The 27,951-nt window shown below is 43.8% G+C and overlaps 1 protein-coding gene across 5 annotated transcripts in view; it reads right to left on the bottom strand.

Moving 5' to 3' along the window:
- Positions 1-24,784: 24,784 nt before the first annotated feature.
- The window catches only part of TMEM44 (transmembrane protein 44), a 36,708-nt gene continuing 33,541 nt past the window's right edge, over positions 24,785-27,951 (bottom strand). For all 5 annotated transcript variants that reach the window (XM_079156241.1, XM_079156240.1, XM_079156242.1 and 2 more), the window contains one exon: positions 24,785-25,745. The gene's annotated coding sequence lies outside the window, so the exon portion shown is untranslated. The remainder of the gene's footprint in view (positions 25,746-27,951) is intronic.

Genomic DNA, 27,951 nt, shown 5'->3' with positions numbered 1-27,951 from the left:
CCTTCCCTCCTCACGCCTGTCACCTGAACTGCTCAAATGGCCTCCAGAGAGGGGCGTTCTCCCCCTGAAAGATCCCTTACCACCCTGTCAGAACCAAACTCTTAAAGAATCCTCTGATTCCTTTCAGTTCACAAGCAACATACTTAGCCCTGGCCCTACAGTGACCTGGATCCCACCAGACATTGCTGGGCCACTTTTCTTAAAAGTTGCTGGTGAACAACATTTTCTTTGGTTGCAAATGCACAAAGAAGTCTCTGTTATCACCTTTATTGTTTTAAAGGGACAATAATTTAAGAACACTATTTACATGTTTTTGATAACAACAATAATAGCAATGACAGAGATGATAACCCAGCCTTTTTTTCCATTGTAGGAAACTTCCAGCCATTCAACCTATCAATCCCTGAAAACAGTCCTTCCTCTCTAGACTCTTCCCTTCTGGGCCATGACCTGGGTTTCTGCGTCTAATCTTGAGGATCCTGGGGTGGTACGCCACACAGATTTTTTTTTTTTTAATTGCTTCAGGCCATAGGGGATTTTTCTGCCAAGACAATGACATTTGTGTTCTTTCCCACCCTCCTGGAGGAAGAAACATTTCAGGGGGTACCACACCTAAACATCCTGGAAGTGTCCAGCAAATCTCAGTCAGTGAGGAGAGGCTGCGGCGAGAATATTAGAGTTGAGGCCCATGTTACTAAAGGTTTTGAGTTAGATTACCCTCTATTGACTCCCTCTTGACTTCTTTTTGGAACTCAGGGGCTTGTGCTCTCTAGGCAAGCACTCTACTGGAAAGCTATACCCCCAGCAATATTGCTTTTGAGCTCTTAAAGGGTAAAAAGTTTTAGTGATATGATTGCATGTCATTGTGGGATGGTAGGTACCTTAATGATGAGTGAGTGAGAGAATGTGAAGTAGGAGTTTCAGGACATCAAGATGGCAGAAGCAAGATAGACGAGAAAAGTGCCCGCTGGAGTACAAGACAGGGAGTGTTGCCATGTCCCTGTTTAGGATAAATCCCATTACCATGACGATCTCTGCCACTGAGGGTTTATCGCCAAGACAACTCCCACCACAGGTTCTGTTTTCTAATCAGGTAAAAATCAAGTAACTATTGGAAACTGTATTTTTTTTTTTTTTTTTTTTTTTTTTTTTTTTGGTACCAGGGATTGAACTTGAGGGTGCTTAACCACTAAGCCACATCCCCAGCCCCTTTTTTATTTTGAGACAGGGTCTCACTAAGTTGCTTAGGGCCTCACCAAGTGGCTGAAGCTGGTCTCAAACTTGTGATTCTCCTGCCTCAGTCTTGGAAACTGTATTCTAATTAGGTAAAAATAAAGTAACCAATGGGAACAAGGTTACTTATCCCATGGGGTGAGGTCTTCAATCGAGTCGGTGCGGGGAGGAGACCAAGGGAAGACTCACCCACACATGGGGCCTTGAGTCAGCCCTCTCCAGTTGCCCACTTCTGCCCTGCTTTATGGAGTGTTACTTTCACTTTCAATAAATCTATGCTCTGTCACCTCAGTGTGTCTCGCTCAGTTCTTTGTTTGGGATGCCAAGAACCTGGACCCCACCTGCACACCCACCAGTATCAAATGAGTTATTGAATGATTTACTGAATGAACAGACATGGGAATTTATTGGCTTTATCACCATGTGAGGCAATGTGGTTCAATAGAAAGCAGGCTCACCTGAGTCAGGAGCTCAGGACTTCAGGCTTAGTCCTGTTATGGACTCAACATGTGATCATAGCAAGACCCTATCTCAAAATAAAAACTTTAAAAATGGGTTGGGAGTGTGACTCGGTAGCAAAGCACCCCTGGGTTAAATTTCTAGTACAAAAAAAAAAAAAAATATATATATATATGTATATATATATATATACATATATATATTTATATAAAGAGTGTATTAGTCTGGTTTTGTTGCTATAAGAAATTATTCAAGACTGGGAAGTTTACAAAGAATAGAGGTTTATTTAGCTCATGGTTCTGAAGACTTAGAAATCTAAGACCATGGTGCTAGCATCTGATGAGGGCCTTCCTGCTAAATCATAACATGGTGAACCTAGTTTGAATCTCTCTGCTTCTTATAAAGCCACTAATGACATCATGGGACCCCACCTTCATGACTTCCTCTAATCCTAGTTACCTCCCAAAGGTCCCATTTCCAAATACATTAATATATGAATTTGGGGATTACGTTCCTGACATGTAGACTTGTGGAGTACACATTCAAATAAGCAAAGGGGTTGGGATTAGACCAATGCTTTTCATACTTCCTTGTGGACATGTTCATGTAAGGGTATCGTTCAACGCATATTTGGTTCAAGAGGTCTGGAGTGGAGGCTGAGAGTCTTTAGGTTCACCAAACTACACGTAATAACAATACTCTGGTCCTTGGGCCACACTTTAAGTAGCAGGAGTCACAATGATCTCCAAGTTTCCTTTCCTAGTATTCAATGGCTGTTTTCAATAACCTAGAACAATCATTTTATTTATCACTTAGCTGTAGACTCTTTATAAAAGGCAACTTCAACCCTTTGGTGGCTTCCCATGTCATTCAGAATAAAATCCAATTTTTACACTATAGTCTTGCAAAGCCCCATCTGATCGGATTTCCCACTCTATCACTTCTCTGACTCCATCTCCTACTAATTCTTCCCCTTGCTTATGTTCTGCAGCCACCTTGACCTTTTGCTGTCCTGGGTATGCACAAGCCTCACTGTCTTTGCATTTGCTTTTCCTTCCACCTGGTATACTCCCCAGCCTCATATCTACGTAGCTTGATCTTTATTCAAATGTTATCTTATATAAAAAAAAAAAAAACTTCCCTGATCACCATATTAAAGTTGTTTCCTACTTTCATTTTATCACTTTTTAACCCCTTCCCCTCTTTAATTATTTTAAAGACAGTGTAAACACTATGTTGCCTGTGTTGGCCTTGAATTCTTGAGCTCAAGCAATCTTCTTGCCTTAACCTCCCCAGCAGCTGGACTACAATTCTATGCCATTGCATCCTGCTCCTCCTAAACTTGTGCATGTGTATACGTGCATATGAACCCAGGGCCTCACACATGCTAAGCACGCACTCTACTCCTGAACTGCACCTCCAGTAATTTTTTTTTTTTTTTTTTTTAATTTCAGTACAGGGTCTCACTAAGTTGCCAAAGCTGGTCTTGAACTCGGAATCCCTTATCTCAGCCTCTCAAGTCTCTGGGGTTACAGGTGTGCACCACTATGTCTGGTCTCCTCTTTAATTTTTTATAGAAAATATCATTATCTGAAATCTTACATGTAAATTTTTTACAGTTAGCAATTATCCTATTTAATTGATGGTGTATTCATGTGAAAGTAAATGGAAAATTTCATGGAAAACATCATTGAAAGAGCCTTTCAAAATGGAACCAGGAGGCCAGTAGGAAACAGCTTGCATACAGTTCCAGTTGCTGCTTGGATATGAACTCTGATTACCTCCACTCTAACTGCAGGCACCTGGACTGATCTAAATGATCTGCAGAACCAGACGGTCACATTGTGCCCAGAGGCTCAAGATGCATATCAGGAGATTATCTGACTCCTGTTTTATGAGCATTTAGTTTTGTTTATACATTCTTTTTTTTATCTTCGCTTAGTCACCCAGCCCTGTTCCTTCTCAACAGTAAGCTCCCGCTTTTTCTGCCTTCCTCAGAACACTGATTCAAAGCTATTTAAACCCTTGTCTTCTGGTTTCTATTCTGAAAACCCCAAATAAATCCTTTTCCCTTTTGTAGGTTCTGAGTTTGAATGGATCAACATTTGTTTCAATTATTGAGTATTATTTCAGGTGTTTCCATTGTCTTTCTCTCTACATTAGAATGTGAAGTTCATGAGAGCAAACATTGTATCTGTTTACTCACTGCTATCTCCCCAGAACCTGAACAGCACTTCTCCGCCATATTCGTTGAAACAGTGAATAAATGAATGGATGAATAGAAAAAGTAAGATATGGATAGACATCCAAAAACAAAGAGGGCTTTCTGGTGCTATTTGACCTATCTGCATCCTCTCCATCTGTAAGAAAAGCTGTGTGTCCCTAATTGCCAGCGGCTGCCAGATAGAAGGGCTCTGCAGGAGAATGGCTGGGTGTTCACCTTAGCCACAAAGCGGGTTTTGTATTTATCATTTACCTGACTTTCCTTTGCAGCCACTGTCACCTGAGAGGTGCATATCACCTGATGAGGGAATGGATGCATCAGGCATCACCAAACTAACTCCCCTTCTTGACTCCCAGGGCTACCATTAGCCTTCCGATTGTGATTTGGCTCCCTGTGCTGATTTCCTATAGCAAGAGAGAACAAGCTGACCCAAGTTCCTGCTTTACATTCATGCATCTCACCATAAAGTTATCATTAAGCATTCTGTTTCACCCCCTCTGGGCTCTCTGTGTGAGTCCAGTTGGCATTCTCATGTGAAAGTTTTCAGAGTCCCAATAACTTTGGGGCACTGCTGGGTTTCCATTTCTGAGCGTTCAAGACTGGACCCTGGCTACTTCTATACTAACTTGCCATCCTGCAGACTCTCAGCAGTTGCTCAGCTGGTACTTTCCAGACATTACTTAGCATTACGAAAAGATTTAATGTTTTCCTGCTGACAGCAATGCCACTTAAAGGAGTTTACATTGGCACTTTTATATCCCAGTCTGTCCCCAGAGTTTGGGTGGGTGCCAGAGATTCTCAGTCTTCAACCCATGTAATCCCATTGGAATTAGCTGATGGTGGTATCTCTCACTATAATGGTCAAGGGAAGGGTTGGTGACAGAACAGCAGTGGTTTGGTAATCTGCCAAAGCCCAGAAGTGGATGAAGCTGTGACCTCATTTATTGACCAAGGGATTAGGCAGTCACATCTCTTGTTGGAGTCACAAAAAGCAGCAACTGGTCTGGGTCAACTGAATCCTGGACCAGGGGCTGGTCCTGTCCTTGGTCTGTTTTTCACCTGAGGCAGATTTGACAGGGCATGTTTGTAAGCTGACCCGGACGTTAGCCAGGGTCAGCAGGGGCTCTAGGCTCTGATACATCCTTAAGGTCTTCCCCTGGAGTATGCCACCAGAGGCCCCTGAATACCCACCTTCCCAGGGGAGACAACAGAACTTCCCACCACCCTCTTACTCTTCAGAGAGCCTCAGCCCCACAGTTACTCCTGAACTGTATTGGAGGAACAAGCTACTTATAGTGTTCCAGGATGATTCACCCTACCCAGGGGACCATGTGGCTTCTCTCCTTAAACAGGAAGTAGTCCTCCAAGTTAGTGAAAAACTGGGACCAACATAATCTCTGTCAATCAGAGTTCATTGTTTTTTTATCAAGGTTTATTTATACGATGGTCTATTATACAATGTTTAAATTGAAAATGTAGACCTTTACAAATCACTGAGTGAAAAGAAGACTGTGACAATACTGCATTTATACTCTTCCCCCAATTTTGCAAAACAGTGGATGCATGAGTATAAATAAATGTGCATGGAGAAATAACTCAGTGATAATCATTAAAACCTTAGTAACAGTTATCTCTAGGTGGTGAGGTTTCTGGTAAATCTTTTTTTTTTTTTTTTTTTTTGGTACCAGGGATTGAACCCAAGGGAGTTTAAACACTGAGCCACATCCCCAGGCCTTTTCAATATTTTACTTAGAGACAGGGTCTTGCTGAATTGCTTAGGGCCTCACTGAATTGCTGAAGCTGGCTTTGAACGTGAGATCCTCCTGCCTCAGCCTCCTGGGCTGTTGGGATTAGAGGCATGAGCCACAGCACCCAGCCAGGATCTGTTTTACAAGTACCTGAAGATGAGGTTCTGTACCACAGTGTTTAAGGAAAAAATACACTGATAGCATAGATTCTGCTCCTGAAATTGAAGAACAACCCAACCCTCATCTGACCTTTGTTATCTGAAGGTGACATCTGGTGCCTACTGCAGGAGAGTCCAACTGGGCATTCATTGGTGGGGGCCCCTCCAGACTCTGAAGGAAGCCCCTTCCCATTGTTGTTCTCCTGGATTCTCCTTGTTGCTGACACCTTCCTCCTCCCCTAGACCATTAACTTCTGCTTTCACTCAATATTTACTTAGTTATCTCTCTTCTGCTTACCCTTCCATTCCTCTGGTAAGTTATTTTTAAACTTCTCTGTATTATTTGAATTTTTACAATGACCATGTTTATTTTATCATCAGAAAAAAATTATTTTCATTTTGAAGGAATAAACGTCCATTCAATTCCAAATTTTAATGTGCAAAAAATGCTAGAGTAGCATCCAGGATCAAGTTCCCGGGAAACACAGAGTTGAGAGAGGTATTGACTCTTCCTGATATTAGCAGGGTCAGTGTGCTCTGGATCAGATGACTTGTGTGGTAGGTCTTCCTATTTCGAGAGTCTATGATCTTTAAGACGCCAAACAGTATCTCCAGATCAAACCTATTTATAAGAATCATTTCCTTCATGATGAATTAGAACTTCCACTAACTACTTGTATGTTTAGATGACATCATCCCTGAGATTTATGTGAAATGACTCCTTTTCCTTGATGTTATCAAAGAGTTTCAGCAGTTGAGTTCCTTATAGTTCTTTGTGTTTAGATCACATTTGATGAAGCTGTCATTTGTCAAGGTTTAATTGTTTCCATTTTCCCCCCCGGGACATTTCCAGAAATTGCTGGACTGGCTTGCTAAAGAGAGCAGCAGAAAAGATGCCTACAGGTTCCTGGTTTGAGCTGAGACTTTCCATGTATTAGCTGCATCACCTTGAGTTAGTCAGTTGGTTTTTATCTGGCCTTAATTTTCTCATTTATATAAAACTGGGGAGGAGGGAAGAAGGAGGTTAAACAAGACCCTACCCCTATAATCACATGGGTCAATGCTTTTTAATAAATTGTGTGTGTGTGTGTGTGTGTGTGTGTGTGTGTGTGTGTGAATTCTTATCAGTTCTGTTTTCCTGAAGAACCCTGACTAATACAGAAGGGAAGGATAGGGACATTAAAGAGAAAGAATGGACAAGTTTAAGACTCTGATAAAATGTAGATTGGGGATAAAATGTAGATTGTAGATCAGGGGAAGAGACAAGAATGGTTCCAAGGTTTTACTTTGGGGACTTGCTATGAGGACAGTGAACTTAAATGAGCTGAGAAAGTCAGGAGGAGGAATAGGTTTGAGGGAGAAGGGAGGGAGTTTGAGAAGCAAGGGATACATCCAGGGACAGATGCACGAAATCCAAATGTTGAAATCCTGACCTATAGAGTAATGATATTAGGAGGGTGGGGACTCCAGGAGGTGATTATGTCTTGAGGGCTTAGTGTCCTTATAAAGAGGCCCTGAGAGCTAGCTAGCCTTCTTCTGCCACTTGATGACATAGCAAGAAGACAATGAACCAGGAAATGGGCCCTCACCAGACCCTGAAATCTGCTGGTATCTTGGGCATTTTGATCTTGAATTTGCCAGCCTCCAGAAGTGTGAGAAATGAATTTGTTAATTAAGCTGCCAGTTTACGGTGTTTTGTTATAGCAGGCTGAATGAAATAGACATGGCAGGAACTCAAGACTGGTTTCTGGAAAATTGGTCTACTCAGGAGAACATGATGGGAATCATCTCTCCAGGTAGAGTTGAAATTTTTAGAGTAGATGAGACCATGGAGATGATTTCAAAGATCCTTTCCATCTTTGACTCTTGTACCATGTGTTCAATTTCTGGGATTATAATTAACTATCTCATAGTACTGGTTCTAAATACTCTTAAAGTTGTCTTGCTATATAAATCTTTCAATAAATGACAGAATTATATTTTGGAATACCACTTCAGAGGCCACAGTCCTTCTCATATCACTCTGCTAGGTTGCCACTTCGTGTTTCCTAACCAGCAGGGACAGGAAGTTCACTGCCTTCCAAGGTAGCCTGTTTCTCTTTAGTCACAAAGAGAAAATGGCTGACTTTTGCGGGAAGTCTGGGATGGAAAGACTTGGAAGGGGATTTGCCAGTAAAATAGAGGAAGTAGCAGGAGAACAAAAGGAGGTCGTTATTAGGGAAGTCAAAGAAAAGGCAAATCAAGTAGGTCCAGGAGAATTTAAATTCAGGTTTCTGTAGTTAGAGATGAGGATTAAAGAGAAGATATTTTCAAAGGTGTGGTACAGACCAAAGTCAGATTCCAGGAGCTAAGAAATGTTTTGTGGGAGGAAGTAGAAAGTACTGACTGCTTTGTTTGTTCAAGAAGGGCTCCTTTAGTTGACTGCATGGTTTCTTCCAACAGCAATGTGCATTTGAGTCTTCCTTGAAACTTGAAATCAGAAGATTCACCTCTCTTAGGAGTTCTCAATAATAAATGAATGCAGTTTAAAATGTAGGTCTAGAAGAATACATCTTTGAATGGTTGTTTTAGAAAGGAGGGTGGCTCTTATCCATACATAACTAGACTGGAGTCATCTATTGCTGCCCCACAACTTGGTGACATAAAGCAATGATTTATTATCCCATTATTTATATGGGTTATGAATTCAGATGAACCACAGTAGAAAAAATTGTCTATTCCATGATATCTGGGATCTCAGCTAAGTCCCAGATGCTGAAGGCCTAGAATCATCTGAAAGCTTAACCATGACTGGAGGATCTACTTCTAGACATGGCTCACTCATCTGCCTGGCAAGGTTGAGCTGGCAAATTGGTTCCTCCCTGTAACATAGTCTCTCCACAATGTTGCTTGAGTGTCCTTACAACATGGTGGCTGTCTTTCCCTAAAGTAAACACTTCAAAGGCTCAAGATGAAAGCTGCAATTTTAAAAAAAATTGATCTCATTGGGAAGTCACACTATCCAGTCTGCAATATCCTATTGTCCACATGGATCAGTGCTCTTCATGGGGCAAGAAGACCAAGAGGTATGGTTTACTAGGGCTCATCTTGGAGACTGGTTGCCACTCCTGGCATGATAGCAGTTAGTTAAAGCCAGATCAGAGCAGGACTGATAGCTGGCAAAAGCCCAGGACTTACTGAGGTTGTTAACTGTCCTGGCTGTTCCAGCCAACGGACCTATAAATGATGTCTCTGCACTATCAGATTTCCCATCAGCCCAAATAACCTTCCACATGGTGGAGAGTGTATAGTTTTCCAAGAGGAAAGCACCAGCTGCACCTTCAAAGCATAATCACACAAAGACCCATCACTGGGCAGGATGTACTCTCTGCTGGCTACAAATCCATTAGATGCCCAGTTTCTAGACCTACATTGTCTGTGGCCACTAATGGATTTAGAGCAGACTGGGAAGGGGAAGTGAAACCACAGCAAGCTTCAGAAATGATTCTGCACTAAGCAAAGCTAAAAGCAAATGTACATGATGGAGGATTTGGATGACAATAGTCTTCTCCTTTGTAATCAGAAAGTCCTGAGTGTGAGTAGGTGGTGCTACACCTGCTCTGCATGAGCCTGCTGGGGTTTTTGCTATGGCACATCATGGCTAAATGCTGGAGCACCTCTGTAACTGTTCCACTGACCCACAGGACAACTGGAAGCCAAGTATTTTTCCTTCTCATCACCTCTTCCACCCCTGGCGGGAACTTTCCTGCCATTTTGGCTTTCCGGATAGAATGGTGCAGCTGGGGACGCCCACGATAGCTTGAGCCAGGACACAAAGGCAGGGAACAACATGTGAAAAAGCTTTAAAAACATAGGCGAGATACTGAGGTGCCAAAAACAGATGCAGAGCTGCCTGTTAGACAGGAAGTGTGGCCTAGAATGTATTCTCTCTTCTTCCTGGCATGAGAGGAGAACAGAAGTCACCTTAGACAGCTATGACCCTTTGACAAATGGAGCTCACTGCAGCTGAGACTGGCTTCTCAAGAACAGCTAAGTCATGTGAAAAGGAAGGGATTTTCCTCCAGGAAAACAAGGACCTCTGTTTCCATTACACAGCCTCTGCTATTATTGCACTGTGACCTGGACAAGTCTCAACTTTCCACCTGTAGTTCTCCATCTGTAGGTAATAATATTACCTCTCCAAGGAAAGGGCACATAGTGATTAAACTGAAGAAGGAATAAGTTAGTATCACCACATTCCAAAACACTATTAGATGAGAGGCTAATGGGAACTCGGGATCAAAGTGCACTATTTTACTCCTCTGAAACTCCACTGACAGCCTCCAGTGCCGCGTGACAACATGGCAGGGGCACGGGCATAAGTGCAAGGAGACTGGACACCTGCTTGCTCTGCCTTAGGACATGTTGCTTCCCATGGCCCTGCCACTATAAAATAAGGGCCTTGATCAGTGACTTCTGCAGTTGTTTGCTTATTCTTTCCACAGCCTTGAGTCTAGAGGCTGGAAAAAAAGAACAAGATGGAATCTGTGAAAATGAATAATAAAATAAAATTGAGAAAGACCACAAGGTGGGTTGTGAAATGCAGGCTAGATGAAAATCTAGGTTCTGCCCCAGCTCCTTAGAAGAGTTCAGACATTGTCCTAGCCTGCAGTTCTCCATCCTGACTGAACTATAGATCATCTAGGAGAGTTTGTAAAAAAAAAATATCATTTTCCTCACAATGGATCAAGGACCTTGAAGTCAGACCAGAGACCCTGCATCTTATAGAAGAAAAAGTAGGTCCAAATCTTCACCTTGTTGGCTGAGGATCAGACTTCCTTAACAGGACTCCCATAGCTCAAGAAATAAAAGCAAGAATCAATAACTGGGACAGATTCAAACTAAAAAGCTTTCTCTCAGCAAAGGAAACTATCAGCAATGCGAAGAGAGAGCCTACAGAGTGGGAGAATATCTTTGCCACTCATACTTCAGATAGAGTACTAATTTCCAGAATATATAAAGAACTCAAAAAACTCTACACAAAGAATATAAATAACCCAATCAACAAATGGGCTAAAGATATGAACACACGCTTCACAGAAGATGTACAAGCAATCAACAAACATGAAAAAATGTTCACCATCTTCAGTAATAAGAGAAATGCAAATCAAAACTACACTAAGATTCCATCTCACCCCAATTAGAATGGCGATTATCAAGAATACAAGCAAAAATAGGTGTTGAAGAGGATATGGAGTTGCTGGTGGGGCTGCAAATTAGTGCAGCCACTCTGGAAAGCAGTGTGGAGATTCCTTGGAAAACTTGGAATGGACCCACCATTTGACCCAGTTATCCCCCTCCTCGGCCTATACCCAAAGGATTTAAAATCAGCATACTTTAGAGATACAGCCACATCAATGTTCATAGCTGCTCAATTCACAATAGCCAGACTGTGGAACCAGCCTAGATGTCCTTCAATTGATGAATGGATAAAGAAACTGTGGTATATATATACAATGGAATATTACTCAGCTATAAAGAATAATAAAATTATGGCATTTGCAGGCAAATGGATGAAATTGGAGAATATCATGTTAAGTGAGATAAGCCAATCTCTAAAATCCAAAGGACAAATGATCTCACTGATAAGCAGATGATGACACATATTGGGGTTGGAGGGGTGCAAGAATGGAGGAAGGAGGGACTGTATAGTGGGAAAAGAGGGGTGGGAGGGGTGGGGGGGAGAAAAAATAACAGAATGATTCAAACATCATTACTCTATGTAAATGTATGATTACACAAGTGGTATGCTGTTACTCCATGTACAAATAGAAACAACATGAACCCCATTTGTTTACAATAAAAATAAATTTAAAAAAAATATCATTTCCCTGCCTCACCCAGATCAAGTGAAGAAGAAACTGAGGGTGGGGCTCTTCCCTGAGTATGTTTTTTAAAACTTCCCAGGTGATTCAAATGTGCATTCAGAACTGAGAGTCATTTAACCTTTCATGATATACAGCTTTTGGCAGAGAGAAGCTGAGGTACAGGCATTGAACAAAGGGCACTGTTCTTTGGCAGCAGGGCTGGAACTGGACCTGAAAGTTTGTGAAACTCCAATCCTTGAAGGGTACCTAGAAGTGATTCTGAGAAATCACTGTCTCTTCCAGGTTTTCTCAATAAAATCCATCCACAGTCCTAAAGATGGTCCTAGGAATGGAGGACCATCTCCACACCAGGAGAGGCAACTGGATCATGCGCTGACTCTGATTTCCTGAGAACCCTTTGGAGGGTTCTCTTTGGCAATCCCAATAACATAAAGGCTATCAACAACTTAGTGAGACCCTCAGCAACTTAGTGAAATCCTATCTCAAAATAACAAATAAAAATAAAAAGAACCGGGGGTGTGGCTTGGTGATAAAGTGCCCGATTCAATCTCCAGTATCCACACCCTGCCCCCATCAATATTTTTTTTTTCTTAAATCAGTACCAAATAACACAGAGGCTAATACCTAACAGAGGGTCCCTAACTCCCAACTAAATACAGTTTCACAAAATATTGAGAGACAACTGATGGGAAATGGCTATGGAAAGGCACATCTACCAAGAAAATCTCCTATTTTAGCTTACTTGTCTTCCAAGGAGGACACCTGCGTCTGCCTCACTGCCTAGTTCATGTGGCAGAGACCATTTTCCTTCTCCAGCTAGAAAGCTTCATTAGGCCTGACTGCAGTCTTTGGAGTTCAGAGCGAGGGGAAAAAACAGAAGATAGTCTAAGGACCGTCTTAAAAACACAAGAACCACCCTCCCTTCCACCCGTGCCTTCCACAGCTGCAGGACCTCATCCCTACTCTTCTTTCAGAAAACACCCCAAGAGCAAGCATGGGAGTTTGGGGATTTTTTTATCCTGCTCTTTTTCTAGCTGCGATTCAAGATCCTTTAACAGAAGAAAGGGTTCATAGACCAATAGTAGGTAGGTCTTTATTCTGTTTGGGGGTGTTTGTTTTACTTGCTATATAACCTTAAATAACTCTTAATTCCTGTGATCACATTAACTTGGGAGGCTCAGGCAAGTGGATTGCAAATTCAAGGCTAGCCTGGACAACTTAGGGAGACCCTGTCTCAAAATAAAAAGTAAAAAGGACTGGGGATGTGGCTCAGTGGTAAAGCACCTCTGGGTTCAATTCCCAGCACCATAACAAACAAACAAAAGGGCAGGGGGAAATACGGGGCCCTGTCAGGGTTATGAGTATGCTGAATCTCATCAATGTTTGTGAAAGATCTTCATAAATTGTGCAGACTGCCTGAGTGATGGTATTTATTTATTTATTTGTTTGTTTATTTATTTATTTTGAAGGATTGAAAAAGGGTCTTGCTTGTGCTAGGTAAGTTCTCTACCACTGAGTTAAATCCCCAGCCCTTTTATTTTTATTTATTTTAATTTAATTTTTATTTTTTTATTTTTTTGAGACAAGGTGTCACTAAGTGGCCCAGGCTGTCCTTGAGTTTATAATCCTTCTACATCAACCTCCCAAGTACTTGGGATTATAGGGATGTGCCACTGTGCCTGGTGAGTGAGGGTCTTTATTATTAGAAATGAAGGCTTGGGTGGGAACACAAATAGTCAAATGGATTAATTTTTTCAGGGAACTGAAATATTCTTCCCAAAGCACTCAGGAGCTGAGAAATAGATCTAGGAATCTTTGCCTAAGTCAACAGTTGCTGTGGGACTTGGGGAAAGGCAGAATCTTCCTTATCCTTCCAGAGTGAAGCCTGCTGGTATTTGTGGACTCACTGAAGGCATATAATGGCATACAGAGGAAGGTTAAGGCATTAATTTGTCCCCTCCTGAGTGGTAGAAGCTGCCTCAGAGCCAAGGAAGGCTACTTGCATCTGTGTTGTTGCAAAACAATGAATGACCTTCACAGCTCTCATCTACTGTACCCAGTACCTGGAAGATGCCCACCATCGTTTGTTGAGTGAATTGATTCCAGTATAAAGTAGTGCCTATGCCGAACTGTTTATTCTCTTGAGATCTGCAACCTAAGCAGGAGTAATAGATAATACTGAGGATTAAATTAACTGAGAAAAAAAAAAAAGAAATTACCAAACTAATCTCTTTAATTATAGGTTGATACACATTCTTAGTCTGTGCTACTATAACAAAATACCTGAGACTGGATAGTTTATAAACAATAAAACTTTCTCACAGATCTGGAGGCTGAGATGTCCAAGATTGAGATGCTAGCAGGTTTGGTTTCTGGTGAAAGCCCTCCCTTATAGATGGTACTAGTGTTCACATGTGGTGGGAGGGATGGAAGGACTAAAGGGATGGACACCATGTTCTCCTGTGGCAGAGGAGATGGAAGGGCAGAATGAGGACTTAGCTAGTTCCCTCCAGTCCGTTTTAAAGGACACTAATTCCATTCATGTGGGCCAAGCCTTCAAGGCCTAATCACCTCCTAAATGCCCCACCTCTCTTTTCTTTCTTTCTTTCTTTTTTTTTTTTTTTTTTTTTTTTTTTTTGTGGTACTGGGTATCTAACCCAAGACTTGGCACATGCTAGGCAAACACTGTACAGCTGAACTACATTCCTAGCCCATAATTATTGATCATATAGGCTTTTAAAATTCTTATTTTTTTACAGTGCTTGGGATCAAATGTAGGGCCTCATGCATGCTAAGTGGGCACTTTATCATTGAGTTACACCTCTAGCCTGGTTTAATACTGTCGCTGCTAATTGAACATAAATTTGAGAAAGGACAAATGTATCAACATATATATTCACTGTAGCTAAGGCATAGTTGTTATAGGTATGTTAAATACACACACAAAAAAAAGAACTAGGAGTGACCCAGTTTCTTTAACTTTACTAGTGAATATTATTAATATGTGCCCCAAACTATGTGCGGCATTGCTGCAGGCAGAGAATATAAATGAATCACCCACAGTAATATAATTAAGGTGAAAGACTAAACGGTCATGAGGGGGACCAGGGAGAGTTTGAGGTGTCAGAGAAGGGGTTCTGGGAGAATAGTCCAAGCAGGAAATTGTGAGTAAAGGGAAATTCTACCGCATGCCACAATTAGGTTACTTACATTCCTATTCATTGAGCACTTACTATGTGAAAGCTAAAGGCTTTACAGTCAATATTTCATTTGGTCCTCACAGAGTGTTCTTATTCCCATTTTACATCTGAGGAAAATGGAGATCAGATAGCCACAAAGTTAGTAAACAGCAGAAGCAGAATTCAGAAACTGGTGTGACTTCCAAGTCCTGGGGCTTGTAGACCAGTGTGGATGGAATTCATTGCCCAGGAGTGGTACAATGGAGAACAAGCTCAAGGAAGACCACCACGGGAATTGCGCCTTAACGTCCCTCTGGTGGCAACAGGGAGGATGGACCGTAGCCATGGTACTGGCTTAGGGTGAGCAGATCTGCTTGCCTTCAAGCCTTGCTACTCAAAGTGTGGTCTGCATATCAGCAGTCTCTGGGTCACCTTGAGCTAGTCAGAAACTCAGACTTGTGAGCCTCACCCAGACCTACTGAATCAGAGTCTGCATTTTAACCTAACACTCAGATGACTTTAAAGTACACTGAAATTTGACCAGCATCAACACAAAGGATAAGAACTCTGCTGGGGATGGGGGTCTCTCTTCCCAGAGACGCATACTTTTTTTTGATCACAAATCCCTTTAAGAATCAGAGAAAAGTCAAGGAATACTCCAGAAAAAAGTGCAGATGTATGCCAACTTTACCCAAAACTCTAGGGGGTTCACAGAGGTCTGAAGAGCATCAGGAGCATGGGTGGGTCTGCAAGGAATCCCCAACTCTTAATTCATTTATAGGTTAGTTGGGGAGGGTTGGTAAGGATTTGGCAATTAAAGAAAAATTTAAGTCTAAAGCCTTGGGCTGTCATTGTAGAGATCCCTCCAGAGCCCAGGCAAGGCCTGGTCACTGCAGCCCGGGCCAAGACTCAGTTCCCATCCCCTGCACCCCCCATCTCCTGCATTGTTCTCAGTCCCCTGGGATCTGAGCAGATACCCTTGAGGGAGAAAGGAGGCCCACCCGGCTTCCTCCAGCAGGACAGGGCCTGCCTGTGTGCTTTTCTTTAGTCTCAGAAAAGCCAAAATTAGCCTCACTGTTGTTTCTTTTCTCAGGAGCCTCTAAATTGTATCTCAGGAAAGGATTATTGTGCTCTGGGGACCCTATCTTATCGTGGGGTATGGGGGAGGCGATGAGTGAAAGGAAAATGGTCTTTGACAAATTGGTTCAATTCGGACAATCACATGACCTTCCAGGAACTGCCCACCGCTGCTTTAGTGAAGCTATTGTTTTAGTTCCCAAATATTTAGCCAACTAGGAGGCCCAAGAGGGCAGGCGAGTGACAGAGGTTCCAGAGCATGATGACAGGGGGAATGGACTTTTTTGGGGTGATCTCTGCATTTGGCTGGGACTGGTGAGCAGGCCTGCCTCTGCCACTTGAGTTATCACTAACTCTGAAGGAGTAGGGTAGGGAGATGCCTCAGGTTGCTCCTTAATGCTAAGAAGCTGTAGAGGTTCCACCTGAGCTGTGTGCTCTGCAGCTAAAAGCTCTTGAGTCTCCTTGGCCTCAGCTCTTCCCTACTTCAGCTGGCCAGGCAGCCTTTTGGACCCCTCTGAGGAGATGTGGGTATAGTTTCAGGGTGAAAACTCCTCAGAAAAACAAAATCACACACAGCAGGTCAGGGGATAGATGTGACCTAAGCTGTCCAGGTAAAGGTTTCACATGAGGAATTTAAGGCGCGACCAGGTATTTGCCCTTATGCAACTCATCAAAAATTCCTGAGCCTGCTGCATGCCTGTAATCCCAGCTGCTCAAACACTGAGGCAGAACTATAAGCTCTAAGCCAGCCTGGGCAACTTAGGAAGACCCTGTCTCAAAATAAAAATTAAAAAAAGGGCTGTGGGTATAGCTCAGTGGTAGAGTGCCCCTCGGTTCAATGCTCAGTATGGGGAGATGAAAAAATCCTGGATTTCCAGGGAAAAGAGAGTATGAGCTCTGGACTGGCCTCACTCAGTCTTGCTCAGTCAGCCATCATGGGATATTTGGGAGACAAGGCTGGGGGTGGGGACAGCAGCACATGAGGAAGTGTGTTATCGATGGGGAACACTTTTCCCTTGTACTCATGTGGTCATCTGTCTGATATGCCTGTGGGTGGAGGTGGGCAGAAGGGAAGGGAGTGTCCAGTCACCGGCGACAGAAAAGAGCCATGAGGTCATCGGAGCACAAGGCTTTCTTCATGACCATTGGCAGCAATTGTCTTCCCAGCACATTCCCAGGGGTTTACCTCTGGTCCCACAAAGGGTTCTGATATTGGGATCCTGCTTTGGACATACTTTTTCTTCAATCTGAAAATATGCCCTGATAGTTAGACAGGGACTCTATAGCATTTGGCAAGAGATTTGTGATTTAACTTTGAGAACTGCAATTTGTTTCCAGATTCTGATGACAACTCTCACGTCTGATTCTGTCTGAGATGCTACTCCTGCCTCTCATGACTCCCTGCCTTCCCCACCCAGCATCCCTCACCAAGGCACCTCATTAGGATCTGGGCTTTCTCCCCACTCCTCCATCCTCAAGATCTACTGAACCAGTGTAACTGATGGAAAGCTGAGCTGAAACCTGGAAATCCATATTATTAGCACAACACCCTGGGGATTCAGTTGCCCACTGGATTTGAGAATCATTGACCAGCTAACGTCAAAGAATAATGTTGCTCCAATATTTGAGGATTGCAATGTTCTAAAGGATGCAGCCTCAAATGAATATGTTCACAGCTTCCCACTTGTGTTTTAATGACCATGAAGTCTCAAACTTCCTACCTTAGTGATTCTCTTTCTTGGCTGCATAGGAGAATCATGCCTGGGATTTTTGAAAATTGTACATACTATGATTTCTCAGCAGGGGATAGATGTGGGGTTTTCTTCTTTTTCTAGGGAAGCAAAAAGTTGCCTTGGAATCTCAGACAGTGGCTCTACCAGAAGTGTAGGTGTTAGCACACCTGGCAATTGCTTGAGGAATCTCCTTTATGAAGGTCATCACCATGGGGGACAACCTTCTGAACAGAGTGGGGTGTGGGGATCCCAGCACCTACCATGGTCATCTCCTTTAAAACCACAGCTGCACTGTCTAAGGAAAGGGATGAACTCAGACCCTTTAGATTCCAGGGTGGCCAATAAAAGCTGCAGCCCCCAGGAAGGGTCTCAGGGAAGAAGGCTAGAGATTGGAGGTTCTGGTTCCATAAGCTGGTAGGACTGGAATCAGATGACCTGGCATTCTGGGGCCAGCTGGTGTCCTGGGAGGAGGCTGTGCAGGTGAAATTCCATATTAGGAGTCCAAGCAGCTTCCCTTAGCCAAGGTTAGCAAGGGAGGAGGGATAATCTCCTCTCCAAGGGCCACAGTTGTCCCAACAGGCTGCTTGAAGCAGCCAGGGGGTGCCAGCAGAAGACAGAATAGGATCAGTATATGACAGTGACACCATGAGGTGGTGAGGAGTCACAGCAGAGGTGATCATAATTGCTCATATTTCTTTGATGTCACTTTGCCCAGCATTGATCCATGTGTATTATGCATTCTTTTAATAACATTGAATAATTGTTCTGTGATGGAGTCATTATCATCCCCATTGTACAGAAAAGGAAACCGAGGCATGCAGATTACAAAATTAGCAGTTTCTAGGTTGCGAACCTAGCAGTTGAGTTTCAGAGCCCACATCCCTAACTCCTGGGCCTTGCTGCCTTCATAGCAATAGACTTTATTTATTTCTGTGTCACTAACAATTGAACCGAGGGCACTCTATCTCTGAGCCACATCATCAGCTCTTTTTATTTTATTTTAAACAGGGTCTCGCTATGTTGCTCAGGCAGACCTCGAATTTGCGATCCTCTGCCTCAGTCTCGTGAGTCACTGAGATTATAGGCATGTGCCCCTGTGCCCAGCACAGCCGTCATTTACCCAGCACTCACAATCTGCTATTATATTCTCTGTGCACTTTTATTTTATTATTCATATTTGGTTACTAATGTATCTTATTTGTGCATATTTATAAATAGATACATTTCATATGGTTTAATTACTAGAAACATATTTATTTTGTTTTGTGTATTTAGACATGTGTATCAAATATGTATCTCATTCTAGGAATATGGTGAGACCATCAAGTCAGGCAGACAGAGCCACATACATATATGAACAAATTTCCACGTTTTGTACACAAACACAAACGTATTTATATGTCTGCATATATATTTCTAGTCATTCCCTCCATATACATATTTACATGTCTTTTGAACAATAGGCCATATAGATCTCAGCCTAGCATGAATGACCTAAGAGACACCTGGAAACCTCCTAGCAGGGCTGCTGGTCTTGTATTTCTTGTTTTTGAGTTTTTAAGTCTTCACCATGATTGCATGAGATGGGAAGCATTTTTATTCCCATTTTGCAGATGAGGACAGTAAAGCACAGGGAAAAAAGTAGTGGACTGAGCTAGGCCTACTGCAAAAAAAAAAAAAAAAAAAAAAAAAAAAAAAAAAAAAAAACCATGCACATGCTCGCTCTTTCTTTTCTCTTTCTTTCTTTCTTTCTCTCTCTCTCTCTCTCTCTCTCTCTCTCTCTCTCTCTCTCTCTCTCTCTCTCTCTCTCTCTCTCTCTCTCTCTCTCTCTCTCTCTCTCTCTCTCTCTCTCTCTCTCTCTCTCTCTCTCTCTCTCTCTCTCTCTCTCTCTCTCTCTCTCTCCCTCTCTCTCTCTCTCTCTCTCTCTCTCTCTCTCTCTCTCTCCTCTCTCTCTCTCTCTCCCATCTCTCTCTCTCTCTCTCCTCTCTCTCTCTCCTCTCTCTCTCTCTCTCTCTCTCTCTCTCTCCTCTCTCTCTCTCTCTCTCTCCTCTCTCTCTCTCTCTCTCTCTCTCTCTCTCTCTCTCTCTCTCTCCTCTCTCTCTCTCTCCTCTCTCTCTCTCTCTCTCTCTCTCTCTCTCTCTCTCTCTCTCTCTCTCTCTCTCTCTCTCTCTCTCTCTCTCTCTCTCTCTCTCTCTCTCTCTCTCTCTCTCTCTCTCTCTCTCTCTCTCTCTCTCCCTCAGTGCTGGGATCAAATCCAGGACCTTGGCATGCAAGGCAAGTGCTCTACCATGGAGCTACAGCCCCAGCCCTGTCCATTCTTTGCTCTTGATCTTCCCTTTGCCTTTTCTATTTGGAAAATCATGAGTGTGTGTGTGTGTGTGTGTGTGGCTGGGGATGGAACCCCTCAGGGCCTCCAGCATGCTAAGCTTGTGATCTTGCATTGAGCTACACCCAGGCCCCATGATGTGTTCTTCAAAGTCAGGTTCAAGCGTCTCATTCTTGGTGAATACTCTCCTTCTCCCAACCTCTGCCCCTGGCACTGTGCTCCCTCCACCAGCCAAGACACACTTGCAGTCAAGGACTGGATGGTATTTACACTCCCTCCCTCCAGACCCAGCAGACTGCCCTGAAAATAGCAGCCTCTCAGAAAGTGTTAGTTAAATAAGCGTAAGGGAAAGAAAGATGGGAGGAGTAAAATCGGAGAGATAGGAAAGGCAAAAAGGGTAAAGGGGTAATCATGTTTGGAGGATGGCTACTGAAATATGATCTAATGCTGACCCCTTGACTAAATGTGCCTTTTCCCTGGCCTATGGGACAACCAATCAGTGAACTCAGCTGTCACTCCAAAACTGTGGCCCTTTCTTAGAAGGTTGAAAGAGCCCTGACATGTCATCTGGTCCAACTCTCTGGGTAATGGTGCACCGTCCCCAAACAGGAATGGTGAGGGACTGTGTTGGAATGACTCTAGTCGTGGGGAGCGATGAATGCTTGCTCCCTTATGCTGAGTTAAAAGCCTCTCTGTCACCTGCCCATCAGTTTAGTCTTCTCCTCCCAAAGGCCTATCCAAGGGTGCCAGCTCCCTTTCTACTCCACGGGCTCTGCTCTGCCACCCGATTCATCATGCTGACCTCCTGGACTGAGTCTAGACCCTGCTTCCATCCCTTGCAGCAGAGGGCTGCCAGCGTTGGCTACCTTAGGACACTACTGACTCACGGAGACTGGGGGGTGAGTCACTGCTTGACCACAGGGATCTGTTTCCTGGTTAGGGTGCTATCAAAAACTTCCTCTGCCGCTCTGCTCACCCAGGAGTCAACCCAGTCTTTCAGTGTCTCAATCCTGCCTCCTCAGAAGTTCAACGGTACACACGACTTTATACCAAGAATGCACTCAGGCCCTAAGAAACATCCAGGTGATTTTCAAGGAAATCTGGAACTGAACTTAAAAATGGGAATACCTACAAAATAATTGCTTCATGCCAAGGAAGTAATGATAATAACTGATATTTTTGGTGACTCTTAGGAGTTGAAAAAGTCCTTTCATGGTTTGTTATCACTTTTTACAACCATTCGGTAAGGCAGGTAGAAGAGGGGTATATATACACACACATGTAATCTTTTTTTAAAGAATAAAGGGACTTGGGCACTGGGTGGTGTGGCTGGAGTATAGAATGTGCTTAGCATGCACAAGGCCCTGGGGTCCATCCCCAGCACCATACCTAAGAAAGACAGAACAAAGACTAGTGGGAATCGGAGCTCCACAGCTGGTGAGTGTTGGGACTCGAGACCTGCCCCAGACTTTCTAAAGACAGTGATTTTGTCCCATGAGTAGCAGGCCAGCGCCAGGCCCCTGGAGGCTACGTGCCTGCCTCTGCTGGGCCTGTGCACAGGCTGCTCTCTGTGGGTGGTGGCAGCACTTCTTTGTAGCCCACGCTTTATTGTGCACTATCTTATCTCAATAGGAAAAGGCAATTCAGGGGAAGAATTTCCTTGTCATGCTGCTCCAGGCTTTCCGTTGTCCAGACTTCTTAGCCCAGTGCGTCCCCTGGGTCTGACCATTACTCATATCCATGGAGGCACCTTATCAGGGCTGTCTAAGATATAGGGCCTATTTTTTTCTCAGCACCAGACAAACTGGAATCTGTCTACCCTTTAAGGCCTGACATCACAATCAGCGGGCTCAGAATCTAGCACACTTAGCATCTGCTTAAAAAGCAGCCCCTAGTCATCCAGCTCTTTCCTTCACAGATTCTCAGGAAGTCTGTTGCTAATAACACAATATCAACAAACGGTTCTTAATGTTGGGGTCTTGGATGTTGGGATATGACCACAGCCTCTGGAGAGACACCTCAACGAGGAGGCTGATTGTGCGTCTCTTCACCCCTATACTTTCTCCAACATCTTGCTTTGAAACACTTCAAACCCACAGGACTGATGGAAGAATAACACCAAAACCATGTTTATCCTTTTTGCCTAGATTCTCTAATTTTCCCTTTTACACATTTGCTTTATAGCTTCTGTCTACATAAACCTGGGAGGGGGATATATAGTTTCAAACCTCTGGGCTCAAGTGGTCCTTCTGCATCAGTCCTCCCAGGGGCTGTGACAACAGATAGGCACTATTGTGCCTGGTTATTTTTCTTCTTCTTTTTGGTGCCAGGGATGGAACCCAGGGCCTTGCACATGATTGGCAAGCCCTCTGCTACTGAATTCTATCTCCAATACCACTCCCCACCCCAGCTGTTTTTCAAATGCCCTTTTTCTTTTTTTTTTTCCTTTCTTTTTCTTTTCTTTTTTTTTTTTAAATGCCCTTTTTCTTATTCAGACTAAGGCCTCTAGGAAAATTCTGCGCCCTGCCTTATTGTTTTTTTTTCTATACTAGGGATCGAACACAAGGCTGCCTAACCACTGAGCCACATCCTCACCCCTTTTAAAAAATATTTTATTTAAAGACAGGGTCTTGCAAAGTTGCTTAAGGCCTCCCTAAATTGCTGAGGCTCTCTTTGAATTTATAATCCTTCTGTTTCAGCTTCCTGAGTCACTGAGATTACAGGTGTGGGCCACTGCACCCAGCTTCCATGTAATCTCTTTATCATGGAATCTCATGATTTCTGATACCAATAATTTTCTCTTGTAATTACTAGTAATGGCACATGGTCTTTTGTGTTCTTTTTTTTGGGAGGGGTACTAGAGATTGAACTCGGGGTGCTTAACCATTGAACCACATTCCCAGTTCTTTTTATTTATCTTTTATTTTGAGACAGGATCTTGCTAAGTTACCTTAGGGCTTCTCTAACTTGCTGAGGCTGGCTTTGAACTTGCGATTCTCCTGCCTCAGGCTCCCCAGCTGCTGGGATTATAGGCTTGCCCCACTGCGCCAGACTTGAGTTGTTCTTTTATTTGACTCGTTTTGTATACATATTTTTTACCATCCAAAGGATTCAGCTCCCTTTCCACTCCATGGGCTCTGCTCTGCCACCCCTGATCCATCACGCTGACATCCTGGACTGAGTCTAGGTCCTGCTTCCATCCAGGACAGAGGGCTGCCAGCGTTGGCTCCCTTAGGACACTATTGACTCACTGAGACTGGAGGATGAGTCACTGCTTGCCCACAGGGATCTGTTTCCTGGTTAGGGTACTATCAAAAACATCCTCTGCCACTCTGCTCACACAGGAGTCAGCTCAGCCTTTCAGTGTCTCAATTCCTCAGAAGTTCAAACATGCAACTTTATAACAACAATACAAAAGAAAAAAAAAAGGATTTTTTTTTTTCACCATGTGGGAAATGGAAATTCATTATGAGAATAACATTGCACTCTGGCATTGCACCAAGTGATTTCAAGGTAATTCAGGTGTGTGCCTCAGTCTATTGTCCTATAATCTTTTAGACTTCGTGGAAAAATGCAATTTCTTCATTAAAGTATACTATTTTAGTTGGGCATGGTGGCTTACATCTGTAGTCTCAACAACGTGGGAAGCAGGAGGATTACAAGTTTGAGGTCAGCTAGGCCACTTAGAGAGACCCTGTCTCAAAATAAAAAATGAAAAGGGCTGGAGATGTAACTCAGCATAGAAAGCCCTTGGATTCAATCTCCAGTACCACATTTTTTAAAAAAAAGTGTAATGTTTAATCTTCCCCTATAGTGGGGTATTGGAGCTTTAACACTCCCCGCACCCCCCCCACCCCCCCCCCACCCCCGCTATTTTAAGTACTTTCACAAGAACAACTTCTCATACAAATATATCAGTTTTAAAGTGATTTCCTGATGACAGTGTTTCTCAAAGAGTGGTCCTAGATCCCCTGTGACAAAATCACTTGAGGTGCTTAAGATCCCCAGGCCTTGTCCAGACCTAGGAAATCATGGGGGCTGCAGCTTAAGAACCTATATTTGAATATCAGAGCTTTAGGATAAGAACATTTCACAAAGTACCACGGTTAGTCAGAACATTAGGCCTATGAAACGGTTCCCCTCACACATGGCCAGGCTGTCCTTGGGAAAGACTGTGGTGGCAAAAGTGTATACACAAAACCCTGTTTTCCACTGGAGACTCCAACTGCTAAGAAATCCGCTAAGAGAAAAGGTGGAAGGATAGAGAGGGAAATGTCAAGTCCAGAGAAGGTAAGTGGAACTTGCCAGGCTGTCCTGAAGGCAGATGTCAGAACCTGGACTCAGAAGCTGGGTTCCAGTGTGGAATAACCTGGTGGCCTAGGAAACCTTGGTACAAAAGACTCCGCACTAACCTGCAGATGTGTAGACAGTTCTTAACACCATTCTCAACACGCCAGTATCCCTGTCCCAGCTGCTATGCCTCCTTGACCTGTACTTAATGGAAATTAAGAGATAATCTAGCTAAGAAACTATAATCTTAGAACTTTGTTGCCAGAAGATGGGTTCCAAATCAAAACTAACAGAGGCTGCGGGTGCACCTCTATGTGCTTGAGTGAGATCCAGGGTTCCACACCCACAAAACAAAAAGCTAATGGAGAAAACAGGTGGAACAAACAAAACACTTTGAGAACGTGAGCAAACGTGGCTGCGAGAGAGGAAGGAAGCAGGCAGGTTGGGAACGGAGGGGCAGGGCCCTGTTCTTCAGAAAACTGGTAGAATGCTTTTTTAAACCACGCACCCGTACTACCTTTATTTCAAAGAGAAATTTTAATGTACTTAAAGAATGGTTTACACTACAGGCTAAGGCTGGGAGTTGGTCCCAACAACGATAGGAACCATAAAATAACTGTATAACTAACCTTAAAAACTCAGAGGGAAAAGTGGCAACCAGCACCCCTAGCAGCCTCCCCGGCCGCGGCTGCGCACGAAAGAGCCCACGTGCTGCAAACACCGCGGGGGCGGGGTTCGCGCTCCCGGTCCGGTGGGGGGGGGGTGACCGCGGAGTGCGCAAGCGCAGAGCCGCGTGCTTCCATTCCCCCCCCCCCCGGCCCCGCCCTCTTCGCGAAAGTACCGGGGCAGTACTTCCCAGGAGGTAGGTTTGGGGAGACGTTGTTCAGTTCCGACACGTGCGGACAGTGGGCCCTCACCCCGCTTTTGAGGAGTTCACCGACCGGCCCTCAGTTGGTCGTGGACTATCTCTCTGGGGTCTGAAGAGGGAGCCGGTGCAGGAGAAAGACCAGACCCCTCGGCCATCGTAGCTGCAGAACCTCTGAGGACTCGAGAGGAGGCTGAGCCTCCCAGGCAGTACCGGCGCTGATGGGAAATGGCCTAGGGAATTGGGAGGGCGTGCTGAGTCCTCCAGGCGACAGATCTACGGAGGTTGTTGAAGTTAAGGCTGGTTAATGACTTGCCCAGCTTGGAAGGAGCAGTCCTCAATGCTCCCCACCTCCCCCATGGCTTATTTGGCTTTCAGGGTTTTTGTATAAAGAAAAAGCAGATTCGATGTTCTAAGTTATTTTTTCTAGCATCGTTCTTGAACTTTAAGATCGTCCCTCTCACATGATGACTCTTGAATACCAGGAGAGGCTTGTGTAAACTTCTTGAGGAGCTCTTCCTCAGCATTGCAATATACCTTGGGTTCCTTCAAAGCGGAGCCTCCTCTGCCAGGGCATGGGCCTTAACTTCAGAAAACACAAAGTCAAGAGAGTAGGTCAACGCCTGCATAGTTGAGGAGAATAATAAAGGGCAGAAAAGGAAGTACAGAGAATTTTGGAAGTATCACAGTGTAGTGTGTGTGTGTGTGTGTGTGTGTGTGTGTGTGGAGGGTTGAGCCCAGGGCCTTGCACATGCCAGTCACACCACTGAACCACATTCCAGCACCTGTGTTCATCTTAAATGAATAGTAAAACTCAAAGAAATATATAATGTACTTATCTTCAAGACATATCAGAAATTTGTCTTAATATTCTCTTTCCTGAGTGTTTATAAAAAGATGTTCATTTTCTGTGGGAAACATACTGACTGGCATATTCATAAAAAAGGAAAGAAATGGGCTGGGGAAATAGCTCAGCTGGTAGAGTGCTTGCCTTATAAGCACAAGGCCCTGAGTTCGATCCCCAGTACCGGAAAAAAAAAAAAAAAAAGGAAAGAAATCTAACCTAACTTCCAATTTACAGATGAGGAAACTGACCCAGAAAGGGAAATGACAGATATATTGAATCAGACCTGGGAAATGGAGCCCTGTCATACTCCTTGGCCCAAGGCCTCTCCTTACACTAGTAGCTCATACCTACTGTAGCAAACATGATGTTGAGTATATCATCAGATGATGCTCACACTGAATTACCAGAGGGAGATAAGAAAACTAGTTATTCAGGCTCTTCAGAAAATTGTAGTGATCAGAACTCTCTCTAAATTATATAAACTTCTTTGGCAGATGAAATCTCTCCTTTTGTTTTGGAGATGAGCTTAAGCAGGGGCTGGATAATCACTTATTGCGGTTGTTCTTAAGGAGATCCAAATCTCTGAAATCCCTTCCATCTGTGGATCTGATTCTTTGGTTTCACTGTCTTTCAGCACATGTGTCCAAAAGCATAGGGAGGAAGGCAACTAATCCCTCTTCAAAATCTGCTGTTAGTCAGGTATAATGCACTTCATATATGTTAATTCACTTAGTTATTACCATAAGCTTTCTGAGACTTCACAAAGGTTAGGTAACTACTTTGAGAAATGCAGATAATAGGTAGGACAACTAAGACATATTACACCATCTCCTCTCCCAAGAGGATTATTGCATGGTTTGTTCCCCACCCTTCACAGTGGAGGTAACCTCTTGCACTACCCTCTTGGGTCCTCAGGGCAAGGACCTTCCACAGCCCTCCTGGGCAGAGTAATGGCTAAAAATGAAGCCACAACAGAGACCCACTCCTACTAGGAGAAAGGTGTTTCGGTTGGCACCTCTTCACAAAGGTGCTGGGTAGAACCCCAGAGCTTTTCATACAGGCAGGTTCTCAGTAAATGATAAAGCCAAACTTAACTTCCCAAACTCCCAGGGTGGTTCACTGTGGATGAAGAGACTTGAGACAAACTGGGGCCATGATAGGAACTGGTTTGTGAAGGGAGGAGCTCAAATAACATCTGGAGCTCAAATAGTTTGTGCTACTCCAAGGCAGCAAGATCATTTGGTGTTCTTGAGGATTGGCCACTCCCCTCAGGACTCAACAGATTTATGATACCTCACTCAGGGAGCATGATCCGGCCTCCCTTTGATAAGGTATGTGTGTGCTAAAGGTGAACTTCAGAATGTCATCCCATCCTTATGCCTTCTGCTTTTCTAAAGATGACCCCTCCTCCTGCCTCCTATTACCACTCAGTAGTCTTTAAATATTCCCCATGTTCACTTCGTTCGTGACTGTACATTTCTGTTTCCTAAAAAGCTTTGGCAATAGGAATGAAAAACTAAGTAGCTGAGCCCCTGAGCAAGTCAGTCACCCTTTGGTATCTTCCACGATGACCATCAGCCACAGACTCAAGCACCGACTCCCAAGCCTCCATAGTCTGGTTCCTTTCCAGTGTCTTACACCCTCTACAATGGACACTGCACCATCCACTAGATTCCACCCTTCCCTGCCCCCAGGCTTCTACCATTTCACCTACTGGCGTGCTCCCTTCTACCCCCTCTGCCCTGAGCCTCCATTCACCTCTTCCTCCTTCAGAGTACAGCTGCTTTGGCTAAGACCACAAAACAAGCGTTCTTTTATAAGACAACGAGGGACCCAAAGCTGATAAATGGAATAAAAAAAGTAGCTTTGAGTTCTCTTCTAGTTCAGAGGTCACCCCGGGGATTAGGATCTATGCAGAGACCTGTGGATCCAACCCACTTTCCCA

Source organism: Sciurus vulgaris (assembly GCF_902686455.1).
Source record: "Sciurus vulgaris genome assembly, chromosome: 10".
NCBI classification, from domain to species: Eukaryota; Metazoa; Chordata; class Mammalia; order Rodentia; family Sciuridae; genus Sciurus; species Sciurus vulgaris.
The sequence above is the reverse complement of the archived record's forward strand: the minus strand, read 5'-3'. Positions and strand labels throughout refer to the sequence as shown.